Raw genomic sequence first — 24,692 nt, forward strand, 5'->3', positions numbered from 1 at the left:
CCCCACGACTCTCCTGACTCTCGTTTCACCACACTCCTCCCGCTCTTCAGGAACAGGGGAGAGCAGCCTCTATCCCCTCTCCCTCCCTCGCTCCCGCCTCACCTCTACCCTCTCTCCCTCACCGCCGCGCTCGGGCACGCGCGCTCCCGCTCGCTCGCGCACGAGTGACATCACCCCCGTCCAATCAGCCGCCGCCGCTCCCCGCGCCCCGCTCGGCCCCGCTCGGCCCCGGCGGCCCCGCGCGCGGCCGGGGCGGGGGCGCGCGGGCGGCTGTCAGCCCAGCCCAGCCCAGCCGGGCAAGGACGCGCCGAGCCGAGCGGCCGCAGCCGCGCCGAGCCGCTGGGCCGGGCAGGCGAGGGCTCTCCGAGCCGTCCCCGGTGCGCAGCGGAGGCGGGGTGATAGCCCGGCCGTGCGGCGGCACTGCGCAGGTAGGGTACGGCTCGCTCGGCGGCGGGCGCGGCGATGTCGCCCCCCGCCCGCGCTGCGCAGCGGGGTCCGCGTTAGAGCCGGAGGGACAGGGCAGCGCAGCCCGCGGCACCGCGCGGTCCCGGGGAGGGGGCAGCGCCTCGGTGGGTTCCCCAGCTGCGGGCAGTCGCAACTTTAGCGGTGCGGGCGGCGGGGCCCGGGGAGCTGGGGCAGGTGCGGAGCGCGAGGGAGCCCCGAGCCCTGCCCGGCCCGCGGGCGGTACCGGGGCTCGGCTCCTGTGCGGCGGCCGGGGCGGCGGCCCGGCACGGGTGGTCGCTGGGCACGGCAACACTCGGCTCCCGGGCTGCCGAAAGCGGGGCCGCCAGCCCCGGTTAACCCCCGGCGGGTGCCGTCGTCCTGATCGTGGGCTAGCGGGGGGCCGGGATGCTGCCGCAGGGAAAGCCTCGTGCGCCGTTTCCTCTCCGGTTCCTACACCGCACGTATGGGTTTTGGCAGCGTGTAGAAAAACGCTTCCGTATCTTGGTCTTGCAGAGCGTCATTTCAGCACCGCGGTCTGTGCCGGAGCAGCCGCAGCCTCGCGCCGTGCGCTGACTTGTTTGCGTTTTGGATGTGTTTAATGGAGACCGGCTAAAAAGGTGTTGGGTTTTTTTCATTGCACCTTCTTGCAGTAAAAATATTAGTGTTTCACGCTATTTCCCCCTTGTAAAATGCTAATTATGCCGTTTTTCAGTGTCGCTTTTTCGTAAATGTCAGCAATTCAGACAGACTGTCATAACACCTGCTGGTGAGGGCAGAGATGCCATTGCTTGAGCTCCGCTAAAGGCACCTGGAGGCGCCGAGCCTGTCCGAGGTGCAGCGCCTGAGCCGCACCCGAATGAGGGGCTCTTTAGGAATTGCATCTGCTCTATGAAGCGCTGTTTAATTCTGCTTATAAAACCTGCCAGAGATTATCTATGCAGTTAATCAACTATGCTCCATTTAGTAATGAAAGTAAACTATGACCTCTGAGCTGCGAATGCTTTCAAGTGTTATATCCTAGCATACTTATATAACAATATTATAATGTCGTTATATTAAAGCACATAAAATATTTAAAGGTTTCTTAGCAGTTTAAAAATAAACCATTATGTAATTACTGGTCTGTATAACTTAGACAAAAACATGCCTTAAAAATGCAGCCCCCTTTGCAGAGGTGACTATCAAAGAAGGTGTTAACAAATATACTTTATTTAGTATCATTCTTTTGTATAAAATTACTTGTAAACCAGAAAAATAACAAATGCAGGACTTGAATTGCATTAGAACAGGGAAAAGCTCTCTGAAAGCATCTAAAGTTATAAAAATTCTCAGTTTTTCTCTTATAGGATTAGTATCTTTTAAGTGTCCTTGCACTGCACATACTGTAAAAATCCTTTTGAAAGGGTGATCTTCGGCCCATATTGTATAGGTAATAATACTCAACCAAAATTTCTTTAGTAAGAACTTTCCTTAATTTTTCCAGAAACTATTGGTAGTATGAACCTTTTGTTTGGTTGTTCACATTCAAATGTGTCTCATCACCATCAGTTTGTTAGTTTTTGTAGTTGGCATGATAACAAAATACACTTTTTCCATCCCTAAATTTTGCAAAAAGTAAAAATAACCAAAGCAAAGCACTTCTGTCCTTGTCCATGTTTGTATTATCCACAATGCTATTCAAAACCAACGAGAGATTTCCAGTTTTACTTCTAACAGATACTAAAAAGTAATGCAACCTCAGCATAGCTTCACAAGTAATGCAAGAACCTACTTGATTTCATAGAATCTTAAACTGAGTGTCTTAAACACCTGTAGAAGAAACCCACATTATTAAGGTTATGGAACAAAGAGATTTCAAGTGCCTTTTTGAGCATGTCCTTCTGATACAGTTTTAACTACATGATTGCATACTATCTTTTTTTTCCTACAGGAACCCCTTTCTCATTCACTGCATGGGATAGATGGAGCTCACTTAACACAATCAGTATTTTTCATTGATCGTTGTGTGAGCCCATGATTTATTTATTCCATGTTACTCGGCTCTGCTTTGAAGACAGAACTGATAACATCTGTATGGGCTTTGCTAAAGTGCTTATCATTATGTGATCAGAATGCATCACAAAGAATTATTAGTTTATCAAAATCTACCTAAGATGAGACAAGGCTTTTACAGATGTTGAACAGAGGCACAGAGAGGGTTAGGTGAAAAGTATTTACTCATTTTTGGTGTCCAATTTGAAATATCTACAATTCTTATAAATATTTTTGCTCAAGTTATACCTGCTGTTGTTTTTTGTAGCAGTCCTGGGTGCTCCACATATCTGAGAGTGGATGGGGAAAAAGAGGAATTCACAGTTAATAACAAACTTTGGAAATTTTGGGTTAAGTGGTGTGCTTGTATGAGAGTAAGAGGGAGGAATGGGGAGAACTACAGAAGGGAGGACTTTAGCCATTAAAGCCTTTGTGGCATATTACAGAGCCCCTGTCTCTTTTTCTTTCTGCAAGCCCTCCCTCAGTCAGTACACATATTCCTGTTCTTCAGTAGATAAGACAAGAGTCCTACCTGCATTAGGTTCTGTATCATCTTCATGTGCCTACATGTCCCCTATACTTTCTTAAAATATAGAAGATTAAAAAAAACCCCAACAAACAAAAACCCAAGAAAACGCAGAAGTTAAATTTTCAAAGTAAATTCCTTTTTGTCTTACTGCATTGGACCTACAGTGGTTATCAAGAGGATTGGAAAAGTTGAATCCTTTGCTAAAGCTCTTGAACTTTCACCATTATGACTGATAGCATTAAGAGAGTGCAGCCCCTTTCATGTACAACAGTGGTAAAGCAGAACAGCATAACTTGTAGTGCATTTGCTCAGGTAGTGGAAAAGTAGTTGCAGACTGTAGTCCTTTCTGTTCTAGGATTTAGAGAATGTATCGTGGTGGATGAGGGATGTTGAGACTGTCTTGTGCAAGCACAGTCCTTTTCACATCACTGTTTCTATGGATCCTAGTGACAGTCTCCTATTCATCCTGTAGCCAGTCTCAGTCTTAATTTTTCAAGTGTTCCTGGTATTGACCATTCCAAATATCAGTTTCTTGTCTCAGTCAGTCCTGTCTCTCCTTGCTTTTTGCCTGTCAGCATTCCTTCCACTTATTTTTCTTTATTCCTTGGAGCTTCCTCCTGTTAATTTGCCACAGTCACTTCTTCTGTGCTTTTATTTTTGGCAATTTTTAAAGTAAAAGACCCTTGCTGAAAGAAATAAAAAAAACCCTGTTGTGTTTTTCCTCCATTGTTCCTTTTAAAAATTGAACTCTTGAAGATATTTTTCAATGTGACATGTAGTTTGTTTATTTGCACTGGCAGAAAGCAAGGACAGACAGGACACTTTGTCCAAGTTCTAGATAGTTGTAAACATTAGAAATACTGAGCAACCTAAGTAGTCCTAATTATGAAGAGAAATCAGCAATCCTGACTGTAGCATGTACTGTATTTTTGCTTAGCTAAGTTTAATGGGTTTCTGTGCTGGCAAATTAAATATATGATGATTTGGGTTTTGTTTGGATTCATCCTGAGTTTTTCATTTTATGTTAAAGTTTTGTTATAGCTACTTTAGAGAAATATTTACAAGACTATGTAAGTCTCTCACTGAATTGAGACCTGCATAAAACTGGTGGAGTTACCACTACACCATAGTCATCATCACTTTGCCTACTCTGGCCTCAAATCGGGAGGCCTGGAGACACACCATCTATAACGCTGCTGTTTCCTTTGAGAATGCACGCAGGATCACTCTCAAGGAGGAAAGACAATGCAGAAAGAATCGGGTCCTGCAGAAGATACCACCTAAGGAGTCTTTCTGCTGTGCCTTTTGCAATCAGACATGTCTATCTTGTATTGGCCTCATAAGCCACCAGCGTGCTTGTAACATACATGGATAGAGCCTTCCTGAATCTTTGTTTGTGAAGCCTAGCCATGATGATGATAGTATTTTGTTTACTTAAGATAGTCTTTTTGATGTGATAGAATAGTATTTGCAATAACTTAGTAGCTCTCATGTCTGAAATGAGGGGCATGGTTGAGCTATGGTTTGCACTACCATTTAATGTGAGACAGTATGTTAAAATAAAGAAATATAAATATATGTGTTTGACAAGTTCTTTGTATTTATATAATACTTTTATAATTGACACATAGTGGCCAGATTATACATTGTTACAATGCAAAGAAGTTATCTTGGACAAAGATCACGATTTAGTCATGAGATGAGTGAACTTTTTATAGCTTTATTGGAAACTTCCTGCTTTACCACAGACGATTCAATTTTCTCCACTTTAGCAGGACTTGAACACAAGCATAACTGTAAGTTGCTGTTGATTCCTGGTCAAGCCAGTATTCAAAGTTGTTATGCATGAACTTAAATTTACTGCTGTATTAGTTTCTGCATGAAATTTGTTTTCTTTTCCATAAAATATGAGTAATGGACTTCAGCTTAATGAGTGCTAAATTTAATTTGTTTGTAAAAATTAAGGAAAGGTGTTTATATGTTCAGTTGAGCATTGGAACAGGTTACTCAGGGAAGTTGTGCAGTTTCTCTCCTTGAAAGTTTTAAAGACAAATAGATAAAGCCCCCAGAAACCAGATTAAACGTCTTCACTGACCCTGCTTTGAGCAGGAGGTTGGGCTGGAAGTCTCTTGACGTCCCTTACAATATGAATTATCCTGTGACATTTGGACATCCCTTACGGCCTGAAATATTCTCTGACATTATTCTGGCATTCTCTGAGGGGGAAACACCAATATACATTCCGAACGGTACTTCTGAAAAGGGAAGGATGGCTGTGCCAGCAGACAAAATATTCAATGCGTGAATGAAATATTTGATGTTACAGACTGAATTCCCTTTATAGTTTACATTGGTGATTGTATTTAAATGCACTGCTAGATTTGCTGTGTTCATTAGGTAGGCTTGATATTATATTATGGGTCTCTTTTAAGGGAGATAAGTAGCTAAGGGAGATTCAGTAGCTTGGTCTGTTAACCTTGGTATGTTGTAGCAAGTTGTAGTACTTAATCTTCTGTTTCGTTGGAAGAAAGGATCCCTTTTATTAATACAGCTGTTTTATATTAAGAAACTTGTATTTTTAATGCAAAATCTCATACTCTTAATCTGAATGTAAATATTTAAAACAAACACTGAATGATGCTACGTGGAACAAGCTGTTTATGTTGTATCAGTGTCGTTCTTGTTTAAGGTGCTAATCTTTCTGGGAATGATCAGTGCTTGCTGAATGAGGGAGATAACTAATTGCCTTGTCTTAAGCAGAGGGATGGGACAATAGAAAATGGGTTCTAACATATCAGCTGTAAGGAGATGGGAAATTTTGGATTCACCATAACTGGGATAGAAGTCCATTTTAAACTTCTGTGTTCTGTGAAACCAATGAGTTTTTCGAGTTCCTGCTTACAATTCAAGTAATATGTGATGCAGTGATGAAAATGTAATTTCTTGAAAGCTGTCTTGATTTTTTGTATATCATAAATTCACCTTTCACATATAGCTTTGTTTTTCACAAGGTTTGTTCTTCAGGCTTTTTATGTTCTAGACTAATCACAGTTTAGGAGAAATAAACCAATTTGTTTTATTTCTTCTGTGACAAAAGAGAAACAGCCATATACCATAAATATTTCCAAATGGAAACTTCCTTCTGGGTAACTGTATTTTCAACTAGAATGTGTCCTTTGCCAAGTATTATTAGCAAACTTGTAAAAGTGCCTGCTAGGATAACTTACCTGTTGATAAGGCTTGGTGTTTCTGGAATTGTGAAGACTCACTGCTGTGAACACTACTGCTGCTGCTAGTAGTACTTTCAGATAAAGCATTTTTTCACTAGGAACATTTTTGACCAAAGCAAAAAGAAAATAAGATAAATGAGAAAGAGCAGCTAGAAATACATATTTTTTGTTTTCTAAATTTCTTCTTCTGAAGAATAAGGCCATCTCTCTTTTGTAGTATTGCCAAAAGCCCAGCTCCCCTTTCATCAGCAGTCTACAGTTTACTTCTTTTATAAAAATGAACTTTGGAATATTGAACAGTTTCCACTTCAGATTTTCATTATAAAGGAGCTCCAAGGGACACCAGATCTGTTGAAGGAGATCTTGGGAAGCCAGGCATTCTGAAAGGTTCTTTTTTCCCCCCTTCTTGTTCTTCTTGTTGTCACTCAGTGAACTCAGTCTTTGCTCTGAATTTTTATTTACCTTTTCTCTCTGATTTTTCGTGACCTTTCAATAATTCAAAAAAACTTTAATAGATTTTGAAAAAGTACCCAATTCTGCCACCTAAACTAAGTGTAGCCGTGATATCCCTGGAAAACACATAAACAGGTCATCACAATGGCAAAAATTAGTCTAGAACTTGACTGTAATAGGTTGTTTTTAAAAGTCACAAAGATGAAAAAATACTGTGAAAGTTCAGCATTAACTAATCTTTAAATATTATGTATAACTTTTGTTTTGATTGCTTTAATTTCTTTCTTTTTATATAACACATAAGAACTCCGCCAGCTATTGTAAAACAAGCAAATAAAAACCAAACAAAACGACTAAAGGATAACTACTGGAACAGTGCCAATGCTGACTTCCATTCTAAACAACTGGGGTGATAGTTATACTTCGTTTAAACGTCTTCCATGTCAGTTTTGCATTAAGTATTATCAGATGGATACTTTGGTTAAGGGTTCTAGTTTTAGATTTATGTTTTTTTTTTTTATTTTAGTCACTGTAGGAGGAAAAGTTTATCCTCAGAGTTATGAAGGGAATGCTGAATAAGGTCCTAATTTCTTTGGCTCATTATAATAGTTCACTGCCTCTTTCATTTCTTGGTGTTGATCTGCCTCATCCAAAAGTAGATTTTTGCAAAATTTACTGATGCATTAAATTACAGGAGGTGGTGAATAATTCCTATCACAACCAATTTAACTCATAATTCTTGTCTTTCTATAAAGAGTTTATCTGTGTAAGCATAGCACTAGCAGTTTAGATGAAGAATTAATTTCCTTTTAAATAGCTGATATTTACAAAATAAGAATCTGGAAAGCATCAGCAAAACCTAATTAAAATAATTTTTAAAATTACTTCATGGAAAAAATACTTAAGTATCTTATCTGACATATTGACCTTATCCAGTCACTATTACATTAACTTATATTTGTGTACTCAAACATATCTGTATACAGGGTCTTTCCCCCCATGCACTCCTGTTTGAAGATAGTGAACTGAAGAAGAAAGTTATCTCTATTAAAAATACTCCAAAAATAATAAAAGGGAAGAGAGGCAGATAATCTCCAGTAGGATGATTTTGAAAAAAAAGAGTTTAGAAATTACTAATTGCATTGTTAAAATGTCAGTGTAAAAACTACTTTGAGTTATTTGCATTGTATTACTGAAATTAACAAGAAAAAAGTGTACTTACTTGGTAGTGGATGCTTTTTATTCCTGGGGATTTTCTGCCAATATGTGCAAAAAATGACTCATTACTGGGGGAATTTTCTTGAACTGAAATATTTCTCCCCGTTTCTTCTTGGAAAAATCATTTTGAGTATGAATCAGGAGCAAGACCAATGTAAATTATCCCTCTGGGATAGTGGAGTGGATAATTGTTTTAAAAATATTAAATAGCTTTTTGTTTTTAATGTGATGTTGATCTGTGTTTTATCAGCGAAGAACACTTGAGATAACTAAAGGTTTTTGAGTGAAAAAGACTTGATTGTGTTTTCATTACCAACAAGTTGTGGGTTCATTTATTGTTAGGCTGTGTGATTACAAAATGGGAGTTTGGGGCATGGAGGAAAGTGGTATGCTGAGAAGAAGGGTTAATTTGCATTTAGCTGTATGGGTGGAACACAGAAAAGGTAAATCTGACTAAATTAAGTATTTGTTGTTGTGGAAGTGGGAGATTTTAATCTGCTGCTCAGAATGGCAGAGTCCTACAGAAACTTAAAGGCATAAAGAAAGTTTTGTGGTTAAAACAGCCCTAGGTTTGTAATAAAGCACAGCTGTTCCCACTTCCGCTCACATTCTTTTATTGTAATACATTCTACAGACTAGCTGACCCAGTCTTAAATGTGGCTGAACCATAAAACCTGTTTTGTCTCATTTCTATGAGATCTTGCTTGAAGCGTTCAAAAGATATAAAGACTTTTTTTCCTTCAGAGTGGTTAACTCCAGTCCAATGTGATGTTTGTATCTGAAGTTACAGCAGCTTCATGTAATTCAGACCTTGTCTATGCAGGTACTGAAAGGAAGCACAGAGGTTTGGGAGTTTATTTTATTTTATTTATTTTTTACTAGGACAACTCTGAAATAACTATACTATTATTATTATAAGTATATTACCATATACTTACATATTTCCTCAGTTTTATTTACATTCACGTAGCAGGCTTTTGTGACCTACTGAATATTTTTAGCTGATCTACCCTGGCAGTGCTGCTACCATAGTATTTAAACTGACAGTGATTACATAAAGCCTGCAAATAGGCACTAAGGTTTCCCATATGTATGTTGGGATTTTTTTTTTTTTAGTTTTTAAAAGACAACAATCAAAACCAGCAAACATCAAGCACACCGGTACTGGTGTGACAAGAAAAGAAGGGAGAGAGTGGAAGGAATATATGTGCCTTTTTGGCCACTGCAAAGGAATTATAATATACCACATAAACCAATGAAAACAGGTCAGAATTTACTGCTGTGTTGTTATTTAATACTACCAAAGCACCTACATATTTTATGTAACAAAACTTTCAGATATTCTTTGCAGACCAACTTGAACAAGAACCAGTGGATTAATATAAGCACAGTAAAGGATATAGAGCACCTTGAAATGTAATTTTTATTTCATCAGTTTAGCACCTGTCTCTAAGAGTCCCTTGCTCAGGTTAGCACTCTTGTAGGTAGAACTATTTTGATACTTGTTTGTGGCTGAACTAAAGCACTCCAAACATACAGGATATTCTTGGCCTATTTTTCAAGGATTTTCATGATTAATGAGATATTAATCTTTTTTTATAGATACCAAATCCCTTTATAAATGTTTCCAAATAAAGGTAATCTTTCTTATTTGGCATATTATACATATTTTTGCATGCATTTGTGACTTAACTATGTATAATTGGACCATTTTGAGGGAGGAGTTGTATTCTACCAATTAACTCATATTTCAATATATGGGGAGGTGGGGGCACTTACAATGTTGAGCTTTTGAGTTGCAAAGTTTTGCCTTATTGCATGTAGATAAGTAGAAGCATCTGTATTCAAGTTTTTCAGTCAGTCAGATCAAGAAGGCTGCTTTAGAAGACAGCTGAAAGCAATGAAGGAATCCTTCACAGATTTAAAATCATTATCCAGAATTTTAGGTTTAAATGTTTAATCAGTGCAGTATGATATGAAAGCAGAAATATTTGTTGCAGACTTTTAGAAATATTCTCTCAGGGTTTTACAGACAGTTGCAAGTAGTGTTTTGGTTAGATTTTTTTTTTTTAATTCTGACTGCAGAAGTGAATAAAAACATTACTGTGTCTCTTTTTTTCTCTGTTGGTCTAGTGACAGTTGGCAGGTGCTGGCTTCCAGTAAGTGAGAGTTTTTAAGTTGCACAGCTTGGTAATTGGCATAGAAATTTAGTAAGAAAATTACCTCCTTCTCTTATGCTACAATACAGGCTTTCTAAGACAAGTTATTTTTCTCTTCCAGAGAAAATCAGCCATTATTAAATTTTCTCAAAGAAAGAGTGCATACATGTAGGCAGCATGAGGAAGAAGTACTTGTCCTCCAAAGGGCTTGTGTCACTAAAAGCCGACAGCTCAGTCTCACCTATATTTTTGAAAACCAGTGTAAGAATGGAAGTTGAAGTGGGTACCAGTTGGGAAAAACTTTAGGGATACCTCTGTGAAATGAGTGGCAAAAGATAATACTGTACAAAGAAAATAGTTGTCAATCTGCATTTATGCAGAGAATGGCTTCTTTTCCCCCCTCATTAAAAATAACATTTCTATAGTGTGCATATGAAAATATGATTCTTTACTCCTTCATTTTTCTTTTCTTTCGCTTCTTTGGTTATTTAGTTTTTGTTTGTTTGTTTGCTTTTGGTTTGGTTGTTTTTTTTTAATGGAGCAAAGTGCAGTGAAGGGTGAGTTGTTTTGTGAGATATTACTGCTGAAAGACACTTAAAAGTGTATTTTGCTTTTAACAGTTTTTGAAGATTGTTGCAGTGTGTGTGGGTACAAATCATAGTGCACTTAAAGCAAGAATTACAGAATTCACAGAAATCTGTCATTCTGTGAGACTTGTGGAGTCCCGTCATGCATCAGATACAAGATCTGAGCTGATCATGTCTTATAGTTTGTAGTATCTTTTCTTCTTAATAAAAGCCTAAAACACCATTTATTTGAGTATATTGTTGGAGACAAATTGTATAAAGAACAAGACCACATGTTGAAAAAAATACATTATTCTGCAGGGTAGTGTGTGTCAGGGTGAGCAGGAGATTGGTCCTGATCTCGTTTAGAGCATCTAAACATGTTTGTAAATTCTCTTTTACATGTTTGTAAATTCTCCATACTTTGGAGGCATTCCATGATAGGGGAGTGAGTCAGAGAAAGGTATTCCAATGAAAATGTATTAGAATCACTTTTATTAATTAATCTTTTATTATGAATAGAATAAGACTGTTATTAAAAGCAGATAACTATTTGCATGGTATATTTGCTTATTTCCTCCCCCTGTTCTCACCCCCACAGGCACACACTATCACACAGACACTGCAACACACACGTCACTCCCAGTCCAGCCCAGCTGTTCACTCACCAGGGAGCTGCACTGGTGTGAGAGTGACCTCTAGGCAGGTGTGCAGAGAGTCCCTCACAGGTCCCAGGTTTCCTCAGCAGCACATGCAGAGCTGGTGTTTCTGCACAACTGCCATTGGCACCTTGGATATGGACTGAGCTGCACAGCCCCCTTCTTGGTGCCAGCATGGCCTGGTGGCCTTTCACATGCTCAGCATGCTCTGAGTCTTTCATTCTTGAAGATACAGCAGGACAACAAATCTCCATACCTTGTTAGTCTTTGACAGACTTTTACACCTTCTCAGCACATACGTTTCTCTTTTTAGTTTGCTCTTTTCTCCTGCCTGTCACTTGTCCGCTCTTACAGCTTCCATTTACAGAAACTTCCAGCAATACGGCTTTTATGACAACACAAGTCTTGTACTGGTACTTTATCGTGAAACTGCAGTGGGATATCACTGACCTGTGAAACACTTTTCTCAACTTTCTTTCTATCTTTTATATTTGAAATTTAACTGTAATCAGTTTGAATTTTGAAATTTCATATTCTGATTTACTTCTATGGAGGTTTTGTTATTTGTTCCAACTGAGTGCAAGTTCAGTTCCATTTTCCAATTCTTATAAAAATAGTAACAAAAATGACAATTTTATCCAACTTTTGTTATGCAATTCCAGTGCAAATGTATTTATTATAACTAAGTGAACTATTTCTGCAGAAGTAGTCATCTTTATTTCAAGGTTGTCCTTCCCCTTTCTCAATCCCAAATATTATTTTTTACCTTTTACCAGAGTTCCATAATTAAAATTTCTACCATTGAAGCTCGTTTTACAATTAATGTTTCCAGTTGATGTTGAAAATGGAGAGAAGTTAGATCTAGTGGTTTCCTATAACTTTAAGGTATGTTGCACCCTCTACAGGTTTTGTGATTCCAAAAAGAAAGCTTTATGGATTTCCACTGTGATTAGCTGATTATTAGGTCCGACACTTAATCACAAGTATGTGAGTGTGCATTGGGAATAATTTAACTGGGGAGTGGCACTGACATAAAACTGTTTTTAATGAGCTTTATCTGCAGACAACTTTGAAGATGAGAAGTAATTTACATAACATTTTATTTTGTCCACAAAGAGTTTATTAATTCAGCTTTTTAGCTGCTATCATTGGACATCTTTCCGAGTACTATTTGTTCACTGCAAGTAAGATGAAAAGATCTGACCCGTAAATGTGAAGAGCGCTACAATTGCTATTCCGTCAATGCTATTCAATATTTTTCTATCAAATACTTTTATAATAAACACAAAAGAGTATGGCGTAATAAACACTTGAAGAAAAGCACCAAGATCAGTGTTTACAAAGCCATAGTGCTGTCTACTCTCTTATATGGTTCCGAATCATAGGTCATCTACCGCCACCACCTACGTCTCCTAGAGCGCTTCCATCAACGCTGCCTCCGTTCAATCTTAAACATCCACTGGTCAGATTAGGTGACCAATACATCTGTTCTAGAGCAAGCAGCTGTCACAAGTATTGAGGCCATGTTACTGAGAACGCAGCTGCGATGGGCAGGGCACGTCTCAAGGATGAAGGACCACCACCTCCCTAAGATCCTACTCTATGGTGAACTTGCCACCGGCTGCCGCATGAGAGGAGCCCCGAAGAAAAGATACAAGGACTCCCTGAAACAACATCTCAGCCTTGGCCATATTGATCACCATAACTGGTCTACTCTGGCCTCAAACCGGGAGGCCTTGCGACACGCCATCTATAACGTAGCTGTCTCCTTCGAGAACACACACAGGATCACTCTCGAGGAAAAAAGGCAACGCAGAAAGAACCGTGTATTGCAGAATACACCACCTAAGGAGTCCTTCTGCTGTGCCTTTTGCAATTGGATATGTCTGTCACGTATTGGCCTCATAAGCCACCAGCGTGCCTGTAGCAAATGTGGATAGAACCTTCCCAAATCTTCGTTTGCGAAGCCTAGCCATGATGATCAAATACTTTTACTACCTAAAGTTATTTCCATATATTATATTTCTACATGCCTGAACAATATTTGAACCCTCTCCTAATGGGATTCCCTTTATAACCTACTGTCGTAGTTGCTTGGAGGTCACTCCAGGTATCTTTGTAGATTCTTAAGCACTATATATAATGTTGGCATTATACAGAAATTGTTGCCAAATAGCTCTGAAATTGTTGGGTTAACAGAACCCTCTAACACTGCATTTTTCCTGTTAGAAACCAAGGCATTACTTTATTCACAGCTCTGGGGTGCGTCTTTGGGCAACAAAATCTCGGCCTCCACACAAATGCAGATTCTAAGCTTTTTTACCTATTTATTCATTTTTAACAAATTAATGTTCATTGATTCTAAATTACATAATTTTCTTTCATTAATTGGTATTCTATCTTCTATTGGTCATGGATTTCTCTCTTTCTATTCTAATTAGTCCGTATTTTTAGTCTTTTTAGTATCTTTTTCCTCTGGTAGGGACTTTCTAACTCATTACTAAGTCTTTTTTAGCAGTTTCTTTATCTTCTGGTTTCTGCAAAATGTCTTTGTGGTCCATAAATTCTGTATTCCAGATGTCCAACTTCAACAATAAATCTTTCTCTCTCAGACTTTGTTTATTGACGCATATCAAGGTTAGCTTAACAAAGTTTACAGTTTCAGTACTTTTTCCAAACTGTGTTCTCACAATGGCAGCTTATGTTAAATTCTGCTGAATGCTAGCTAGAAGTGATGTAAGACCTAACACACCACTTACGATTAATTAAAACAACTAACTGAAAGGTTAATTAAAACCATTAAAAAAATTAGAAAAGTTATATAATTTCCAGCAAACTTGTAATATCCCATCAGATGATCTCTGAGTTTTCTCCTGTAGCCTCTGGTGGTCTAGTGGTTAAGGTGCAGGACTCTCACCGCTGCGACCCGGGTTCGATTCCCAGCCCCCCGGGCAGATGGAGCTCGTCAGCCTTGTGAGGCAATCCATCTAAGAGAAGGTCACTCTAAACAAACCTACGTCCTGAGACCCTCACTGCCACTGTCCAAGCTTGCTCGGCCCCGGCAGATGAACCTCAGGATTAAAGGGTGGGCTCAGTTCAGCGCACGCTGTGTCTCACCTAAAAAATCCACTGCGCAGGCTCGAAGGGTTAATGACCTTTCCCAAATCTTCGCTCACGAAGACTGGCCATCATCACTCTATTACTTTCCATGGATAGATATGTAGAACAAGGATGAAATCGTTTATCATTCTGCAAAAGCCATTTCCCTGTCTCTATGTTGATTTGTCTGCAAATGGAATTACTGTATTTGAAGAAGAATTTTTTAAATACTGCTTATGATCTAATACTTTTCATTTCTGAGGCTTCCTAAAGGCATCTCAAATACTTAAGAATGCAGGTAAATTTAGGTTCTGCTTTTCACCTCTGAAAAAAACTGAATTTCTTGTCACTTGGCGGTAGACATCAAGCTAGTTGGATTTACCACTTTAGAAGACAGGTATGTTATGCCTCTTCTTTTTGGTGTCTGTGGGTGCTTAGTGTTTTATATATCCTTTTGATATAGACTAAAACATAGAGTGATGTTTTAATTTAATTTCAAGATTCTTAATTACCTGAACATTTCCTTTGGCTCTGATATGTACCTTCGAGCATAGTGGCTGCAGATTGTTCGCTTGATGGCTTCCCTGTATGGGGTTGTCAATTTTCATGTGATGAATAGCTCAGTAATTTTGGAGGCATTCCATACTTTGTAACTGTACAATGAATTGGAATCCCATTAATTATTAATAAAAAAATGTAGTTCAGGTTCTTTCGGAGCTTTCACTAAACTGTATTTTTAAATGGTATGTTTATAATTCCAAATCTAGTAATAATTTTTTAAGAACCAGCAAGTAAATTCGACAATTAGATTTAATGAAATTTAAATAAAAGCTGTGTTCTCTCAGGAACTTAGTATCTGTGTCTGTCATATTTTGGATTTTATTTTTGTTCCGAATGATTATGCTAATATAACTAAACAATTTGAATTTGTCACCACTGTTACCATAGACATCTTAAGAATAAATATTTGAATACCTGAGATTGTAGTAAATAAAAAAAAAAATTACATTTATGATTTTAGATCCATAGAATCATTGAGGTTGGAAAAGACCTTTAAGATCATCAAATCCAACCATAAACCTAACACAGCCAAGTCCACCACTGAGCCATGTCCATAAGCGCCCAATCTACATACATTTTAAGTATCTTCAGGGATGGTGGCACAATCGCTTCCCTGGGCAGCCTGTTCCAGTGCTTGACAACTCTTTTGGTGAAGACATATACCCAATGTAAACCTCCTAAATGAGACCACTTCCTCTTGTTCTATTGCTTGTTACATAGAAGAGACTTGACACCCACCTTGTTATGGGTAGTTAGGTAGTCCTCAGCAGTAAGGTCTCTCCTCAGCCTCCTTTTCTCCAGGCTAAACATTCTCAGCTCCCTCAGTCACTCCTCATAGGACTTCTGCTCCAGATCCTTCACCAGCTTTATTGCCCTTCTCTGGACACACTCCAGCACCTCAATGTCTTTCTTGCAGTGAGAAGCCCCAAACTGAACACAGGATTTGAGGTGCAGCCTCACCAGTGCTGAGCACAGGGGGACAATCACTGCCCTGGGCCTGTTGACCACGCTATTGCTGATACAGGCCATGATGCCATTGGTCTTACTACTAAAGACTGAGGCAAAAAGGGCATTAAGTAATTCAGCCTTTTCCTCATTTGTCACTGTTTCTGCCCACGTCCAGTAAAGGATAGGGAGTCTCCTTAACCCTCCTTTTGTTGCTAATGTATTTATAGAAACAGTAGGCTGCCAAAAGGCCATGTAAACAATGCTTAACTAAAGCTACTGTGATATTCAGGAAAAAATAAAGCTATTGTTATTTTGTGATAGCTGCTTTATATTTAACAGTTCTTGCTTTCTGAAATAGTTAAAATGAGGGATACCAGATAGTACCTGTGTTCCCCTAAACTCTGTTGACTGATGTGTAAACATAATGCTGAATATATATTTGGGAGCAGGGAGGGAAGAGTTGTGTTGGTAGACTTAATTTTTGTATAGTTTTGCAGTATTTTTGCGCTTCAGTTGCTATAATAGAATTCTTCATTTTAGTGTAGTCATTCTGTTTTCTTCTCAATCTTCTCATATGAGCTATGAATTCCAAAGACTTTTGTCCTCATTTTGGCCATCATAAAGATGCAGAAACTTAATTTATAGAGAGGTATAGTGCCGTATTTTCAAATTGCATACTCAGATTATTTGTTCATTTGGAATAGAATTCAGTATGTTTTTTATAAGTGAGTAGGGTTTGGGGTGGAAAAAGTAAAGCATTTTCAACATGTTTCACTCCCTATTTCATGTCTCGTTGAGTTAGCTTGAATATTAGTAGATCAAGGGAATGAATGATATCCCAGATGATTTAATCTGTTGTTTCCCACAGAGGCAATATATTATATTTTGAAAAAAAGCAGAGAGTAATTATATATATTTTTGGTAGATGAGCTCTTGAAAAGTTTGAAGTTGTTTTCTCCAACTTTAAAAATAATCGCCTTAACTATATCTTGGGTTTATTAAATAGCAGTGGGTTAGGACAAGATTTCTAACACTCTTCTAGTGAATGATCAGTTATTCAGTGTAATACTTTATATAAGGAGAAGAGAAGAAGGTGACAGAGAATAATTTTTGTGTCATCCTTCAAAAGACTGTTTTTTCCCTTCCTTTGAGTGTTTAAATTATTATTTTTTTTATTGTGATCAGACAAAACTATGCCAACCTCTTTTTCTCAAAATGTCAACCTCCTTGCAGTTTGTTTTTTCAGTATTTTAATGGAAGTACCTGATTGCACCTTTTAATTTGGAAGAGCTCAGAGTCCTTGGCTGGAACAAAAGAAACCACTTTCAGGAGAATCTGGAAGAACATGCTGACCCTACAAGTACTGTCTGAACAGTGCAAATCTCAATGGTCCTTTGACAGCAAGTTCCCTTGAAACTGTTTGGCAGTGTCATTTATCTCCTTTCAACTGCCTAGTTTAGCTCACAGACACGCAGTCTCACCAGATAATCCTTAAAAGACAGTGCTTGTATTTGTTATCTTTCTGAGCAGAGTGTTCTATCTCCTGTGAAACCATTAGATGCAGGTTTCTGGTCCTTGTATGAGTGATATACCAAGTAATGTCCTTATAGATGTTTGCATGGAGGATTGTTAGCTTGCTATTTTTGTTGATGTATTGTATTTTAGATGTATTTTTTCCCTTTTTTTCCCCCCAGTACTTCAAGCTGTTGAAAGGTGTAAGCACAGTCAAAAAATAGAACAAAGTTTGAAAAATTATCATAGATGCAAATGAGGAGGAAATCTATTGAATTTCATTGCCTGATGACAAGAAGGTCTATTTCAGTTTAAAGCAGTAAGTAATGCTGCAGGTTTGGGTTTGTGGTTTTTTTTTTAAATATTCATTATGTTTAATTTTGTAGAAGTTTTATGTTCTCTTTTGGGATTTTGATAGCTGTTCAGACAAGAATATTCTCTATTGACACATTCAGACAGATGGTTGTCCTGTACAATATGTACAAGGATGTTCTTTTCTCAGGGACTGAATTTCAGCTTTGACTGTTAAGACTTGGGATTATGTTCATTTTCCCTCTCTGATTCAGGCACTGATGTAGCCCCTGGAGAGTAGTCTTCTGGTTATCACTAGAGGCAGTAAATGAAATCTGTAAGATGGAGGAAGTAGGTCATGGTTTATGTTCTGGTTTTCAGTTTATCACTAAATGGAGTAATAGAAAAGCCAGTGCATATTGAAATCTCAAGGTATCGGCTATTGGTGCTGGTACTGTCATGAGGTGGAGTTTGACAGGTTAAATATTTGCATGATTGGATTTCACGAGAAAAGAGATGATGATTATGTTTCAACTTGAATTTGTGTATGATTCCAGTCAAATAGAAGCCAGGGTTGCCTTTGACTTTCTTCCCCTGTGTAGACATGGAATTGATTTTAGTTTATTTGTCTCTGAAGAATTTTCTTTTTAAAAAAATCACCTTTTTAATGACTTGGTAAATTCTATGAAAAATACATTAGAAATCACTTAAAAAACCTGTAACTTATTACAACTTAAGAGATCTCAGTTAGAGATCTCTTACAACAAACAAAAAACCCCTCCCAGAATGTTTAAATTATTTTTTTGGTACAAGTAAATTTGAGTAAGCCATCTGAAAAACCAACAGTCTACAAGTCCTGAGGCAAAAACCATCTTCCGTTGAATCAAAATGGATGCATAATAATGTTATTAAAATATTCTACTTAAATTTTAAATTCCTTTTAAGTATTTGTGTGGAAGGTTTTGAAATTTATTCAACCTATGTTTTAATAAAAGGGAAGGTAATAGGTTTGATCTTGTTTCAGTTCCTTAGAAATACATTCTGTTCTGTCTGAGAACTGAGAGTTTCTCAGTATTCTGTTTATTCCATTTATTTCTGAGTGTTCTGTTTACACACTACTGTTCATGGGTTCTTGTAGACCTTAGCAAGAAGTGCCATAAAATTTTAAAGTAAAACATTAATAAAATTTAGTCGACTGAAAAAAATAGTGAGTTATTCCCATCGTTGTCATAGTGATAGCTTAAAGTTTTATTTGGGAAGACAAACGTGTAAGGAAAAGATGATCAGAGGTGTATTTGACGAATACACTTTTCACATACTGAAGTTTTAGCTGTACAAAAGATAGTAATCACACATTTGCTCATTTTAGATAAATGTGAATGTATGTTATTAATGACTTTGAAATTTCAATCATTCCAGTTTTCATAATTTAGAACTCTTAAGTATTTTCATTTGTCATTCTCCATTTGTTGATGCAGGTAGCAGTCATCTCAGATAAACAGATGTATTTTCACCGATTATATAGTCAACTAGCAAGGAGAGAATTTACTAATATGTACTGGTTTTGCATGGCCAGGTTTTGATATTGGAGGGCTATAGGGGTGGCTGCTGTGAGAAGCTGCCAGAAGCTTCCCCCATGTCCAACAGAGCCAATGCCAGCCTTCAAGACAGACCTGCTGCTGGCTGTGGCCAAGCCCATCAGTGACTCTTCATTACCCTTCTCTGATTTGACTGGTAATAAATTAATCTGAATTCCCCAAGCTGAGTCTGTGTTTCCTGTGATGGTAATTGGTGAATGATCTCTCCACGTCCTTATCTCAACACAGCAAGCCTTTCCAGCTGAGGAGGGGATGGAGGTCAATGCACCACATAAACTAACAGTCATATCAGCTAATTTTCTGTCTGATCACCCAGAGTGATCTTAGAATCAAAAAACAATAACGGAAGCTTGTTTGAGTGGAAAAAAATAAATTTTAGGATAAAAAAAAAAGACTTCTGCATACCTCTTATTCTGTGTTCCAGCATAGAGAGCAAGCAAACATCTGTTCTAAACCATAAGGGAATGGTGAAACAATGTTCGTTTGTATTCTTGTAGTTGATTTTCTTTATTTGTTTACATTTTTTGGATGTGTGTATCTGAGTTATCACTTTATGCTTGTTATAAAAGCATTGTTGTCATACTGTTAAGCTAGAAGTTATGTCAGTTACTAGAAGTGATGTATTGCAGTATTAGTGTACTGATTACAGCACACTAATGGGCAGAAATTTGTTATTTTTTATCACACATAAATGCAAGAGATTAAAATAGACATGCTTCCTGATGAAATTCTGAGCATGTCAGCGTGATAGTGTGCTTTGCTTTGAGCTGAACCTGCTGTTTTGAATAGCTGGAGAAAATGATCCCATAATAATATCACTTTCTTTTTAAATAAAATAATAAGATTATGGGTTAAAAGCTCATGTTACTGACATTTTCCTCTTCAGTCTGAGAATAGTTATGATTTGTAGTTACAATTTCTGTTTCATAATGAAAGTTGCTGATCTGCCTCAAAAAATGGAAGAGTGCAGACTCTTCAGTGGTTTGTTAAATGCTGCTCTGCCATATGCATCTGTAACAATTGGCTTTAATAAATAGCCCTGTCTTCTGGCCTTTATCTTGTAGAGTATCTGATAAACCAGTATTTTCATATTTTCTTTGAGAAATATTTAACCTGAGATTCAGCCTGTCTTCTCTGATCTGCTGTAAGATATCAGTACATAGCTTGGACCTACCCCTTGCCCTGCTGGTAATTCATGCTCTGGGAGGCTATGAGAAAGCTTTCAGGAAATGGGATGAACTCTCAGAAGTGTTTCAGGAGAGAGCACACCAGGGGCTTTGTTTTTAAAGAAGATGCCAGTGGGATCTAAATTTTGCGAGAGTAGAGCATAGGGCATATTCCTGGGAAACTTCTAGGAACAGTTTGACTACTTCAATCTTACATGAAATGACAGTTTCTCATCATGGAAGTACAGTTCTCTAATACTTGTGGAAGTCTCAGCTCCTACAAAGTCACCAGAAGCATGTCTTTACAAAAATGGACGTGTTTTGTTGTTTTTTTTAATACCCTATATGTGAATAGCATGCTGTTTGAGTCATTCCGAAGAATTGCCATGTAAACTATCGTGGCTGGGCTTCGCAAACAAAGATTTGGGAAGGGCTCTACCCACGTTTGTTGCAAGCGCATTGGTGGCTAAAAAGGCAATTACGAGATAGACAAGTCCAGTTGCAAAAGGCACAGCAGAAAGACTCTTTAGGAGATATATTCTGCAAGACACGATTCTTTCTGCATTGTCTTTTCTCCTTAAGGGTGATCCTGCGTGCTTTCTCAAAAGGAAGCAGCAGCGTTATAGATCGTGTGTCTCCAGGCCTCCCGATTGGAGGCCAGAGTAGACCAGTTATGATGATCAATATGGCTGAGGCTGAGATGTTGTTTCAGGGAGTCCTTGTATCTTTTCTTCGGGGCTCCTCTCTTGCGGCAGCCACTGGCAAGTTCACCATAAAGCAAGATCTTAGGGAGGCGGTGGTCCTTCATCCTGGAGACGTGCCCTGCCCAACACAGCTGTGTTCTCAGTAACATGGCCTCAATACTTGTGACAGCTGCTTGCTCTAGAACAGATGTATTGGTCACCTAATCTGACCAGTGGATGTTTAGGATTGTGCGGAGACAGCGTTGATGGAAGCGTTCTAGGAGACGGAGGTGGTGGCCGTAAATGACCCATGATTCAGATCCATATAAGAGAGTAGACAGCACTGTGTCTCTGTAAACACTGATCTTTATACTTTTCTTCAGGTGTTTATTTCACCAAACTCTTTTATGAAGCTTTCCAAAAGCACTATATGCCTTTGCTAACCTGTTGTCTTATCTCTCTGTCAATCTTACCTTCCGAGGAGATGAGGCTACCTAGGTAATTAAACTGCTGAACTGGTTTGAGCTCTGATTCACCAATGGTGATATAAGGATGAAGGAAGACTTCCTAAGGTGCTGGTTAATGGAGAACTTCTGTCTTCTTCAAGCTGACTTCCAGCCCAAAGAGCTCAGCAGCGTCTGCAAAGCAGGATGTTAAATGCTGCAGAGCTGCTTCTGTGTGTGCAACAAGGGCGGCATCATCAGCATAAAGCAGCTCCCGGACAAGATGGTTTAAGGTCTTGGTGTGGGCCTTCAGTCACCTTAGGTTGAATAGGCTTCCATCAGTACGGTGTCGGACGTAGATACCGTCCTGGTCCTCGAGGTCTGCCATGGCCCTTTGGAGCATCATGCTGAAAAAGATTGTGAATAGGGTTGGTGCGAGAATGCAGCCTTGTTTCACACCATTCGTTATTAGAAAGGGCTCAGAAAGTGCATAGTCATATCTGACTTGGCTGTGCTGATCCTCATGGAGTGAGATGATCATTTTAAGGAACTTGGCCCTCCAGGCCCCTGGGCGTGGCCACCGGTGGCCATGTAAACTTTATACCTTATAAATTTCCTGTTTTATAAGCTGCCTTATTTTTGTCAGCTCTTATATATAGTGATTACTAAAAAAAAAATTTAAAAAAAATCGTGAAGCTAGTAAAGTGTTGATGAATAAGTGAGGAAGGAAGAATGACAAATTTCTGCAAGTGGAGGGAATGGTTTTATATATGAGGGTAACCTTGGCTCCTCCCAGCTGTTCTGTCTGTAGGCTGACCAAGTGAAGCAGCACCTGACTCTCCTGGGCAGTCTGAGCAGGGTGCAATGGCCAGGAGCCCCCAAGGGTGGGCGGGTGTGGGCTTCTGGAGCAGTGCCCTCCTCCTGGGGTCCATAATAAACCGGCTCTGAATGAGGGGCTGTCGTCTTCTCTTAAGTGATACCATGTGCTTCTTACATGGAATCACTTCCATTCTTTAGAACTGGTTTCCTGTTCATTATGATAGTCTCATTCATGTGAAAAGAATCTAACTTCTGTGCACCTATTTCCACTTGTGAGATTTTTGGGGGAAATGGAGCGAAAAGTGATGCGAGGTTAGATCTGTGTAACTTGGTGGGCTCAGCCTCTCTTAAGGTTAGAGTGTTGTTATACCTGTCCTTGAATCTCCTGTGTTCTGAGCAGTAAATAACCAACGCTGTTCCAATGGCACCTTTCCAGTAGTACTGTGAAAGAAAAATTCCTTCAGGGTGAAAACTCTTCTCTAATGGTTGCCATGGAAATGGAGAACTGAGTGAATATATGGCTTAATATCTCAGTTACATGTAAATGTTCTGCAACCTTTTCTGCCTTATCATTTAGGAGAAACATTGATTCTCTAACCATCAGTGCTTTCAGCTGCATTATAGATTATATTTGGGACAATCCTTTAATGCAGAAAAATAGGTATCTATTTAAATAAATGGTTTGGTTTCATAGAGTCCTGCTGGCTGTTCAAGATTTTAGTAGGCAATGTTGTTTTTCTGTTGTTGTTGCATAAGGTGCATTTTTTAGTTTGATATAATCAATGCTTTAAATACTGTACTAATATCCAGGGTCTATTACTATTTTTTTCCCTGTCATAGCCCCGTGACATTTCTAGTAAAAAAGATTCCTCAAGTGCATTCCAGAGAATCTATAAGACAGGAGATACAGCAGAATTGATCATAATTGCCTCAATATGCTGCTTGTTATTAGTGGAGGCAAATTATTCCAGTGTATTCTGGTCAGGTAGATGAGTTACAGTGCAGTGTTGAAATGTCAAATTCCTCCATCCATGAGAGAATTTAACTTTTTCTGGAAAAATGCTATGTTAAACTTGACTTAATGTCAACTAGTTTATCTTTAACAAAAGCAAGTATTATACCACATTTAATTATTTTTTAATGTAGTGCGACTTCATGACCACTAGCAGTATAATATTGATCTGAAAGTCTTTCCCCATTTCTGTGGAGTCACTAACATGGAATGTAACCTTCTAAAGATAATTCTAGTATTATCAATTTCTATGTGGAACAAATTTTTAACAATATATTTTTATTTTATTCTGGAACACTTCTTTTCACTTTGTTCAATAGCAATGTAAATGTACTCTTACATTGAAAGAAAAAATTGCATAAAAAGCCAAACTATTCTTATTCGTTATATCTAAGTTTTGGTTTATAATTGGATTTATTTATTTAAGTGCATCTGCATTTACATGGAAGATTGCAGTGTTTCCATTCAGCATGACAGCTCCTAGCCTTTGCACCCCTCTCCAACAAGAGCCTAGTGAGTGAGTCTTTGTGATTTTGTCCATAAGTTTGGCTGAAGTTGAAGGAAAGTACTTCTAAAAAGTATCTCAAAATATTAGTTTATTTTGCTTTGCTGGTAGCTGAAAGCATAGCTTGATTCCAGTAATATTTATTAGTGATTCTTCTTTCTAACATCTGTTTTTTGGTTTTGCTGTGGAAAGACCAAAAGGACTATTGTGACCAAAAGTGACATTTTGTGATTTAAAATATGTTCTCTTCTAAATATGTGACTGTGGATGAAAGTTAATGTCAACAGAGAAGGAAGTCTGGGACCGAAAACAAACTCTTTTGTACCTTGAGAACAGTACATATGATAATGTCATGTACACAAAGCACAGTAACTGGTGTGGGCATCCTGATGTATTGATATTTAGATATATCTATATATCAGGATATGAATAATAGATATATAGTTCTTAGTTGATAATGTTCATTCTTTGTTGATGTTGATGGTGTTGATGTTAGTAATTCAAATGTTAACTCCTTTTTTGTTTGAGCTAAGAATTCATGTTGCCACTCTATGCTTGTCATATGAAAATTGCATGTGTATTCTTTCCAGATGCTGTATAGCTTTAAGGCAGTCTCGGCACTGTCAGCCAGAGCATCTCCATTTTCAAGTGCAATGACTGTACTGAGGCAAGGTGGATGTCATACAAAGTCAGTTAGCATCTATTGTGTGCAGTTCCTCTGATGAACACAGGAAGAGGAGCATTTGAATATTACCAATGAGATTAG

At 38.5% G+C, this 24,692-nt stretch overlaps 1 protein-coding gene across 1 annotated transcript in view; it reads left to right on the plus strand.

Moving 5' to 3' along the window:
- Nucleotides 1-312: 312 nt before the first annotated feature.
- The window catches only part of CNTN1 (contactin 1), a 241,077-nt gene continuing 216,697 nt past the window's right edge, over nt 313-24,692 (plus strand). The window contains exon 1 of the mRNA XM_017817884.1: nt 313-428. The gene's annotated coding sequence lies outside the window, so the exon portion shown is untranslated. The remainder of the gene's footprint in view (nt 429-24,692) is intronic.

This window comes from Lepidothrix coronata, unplaced genomic scaffold (genome assembly GCF_001604755.1).
Source record: "Lepidothrix coronata isolate B3197 unplaced genomic scaffold, Lepidothrix_coronata-1.0 Scaffold63, whole genome shotgun sequence".
Taxonomy (NCBI): domain Eukaryota; kingdom Metazoa; phylum Chordata; class Aves; order Passeriformes; family Pipridae; genus Lepidothrix; species Lepidothrix coronata.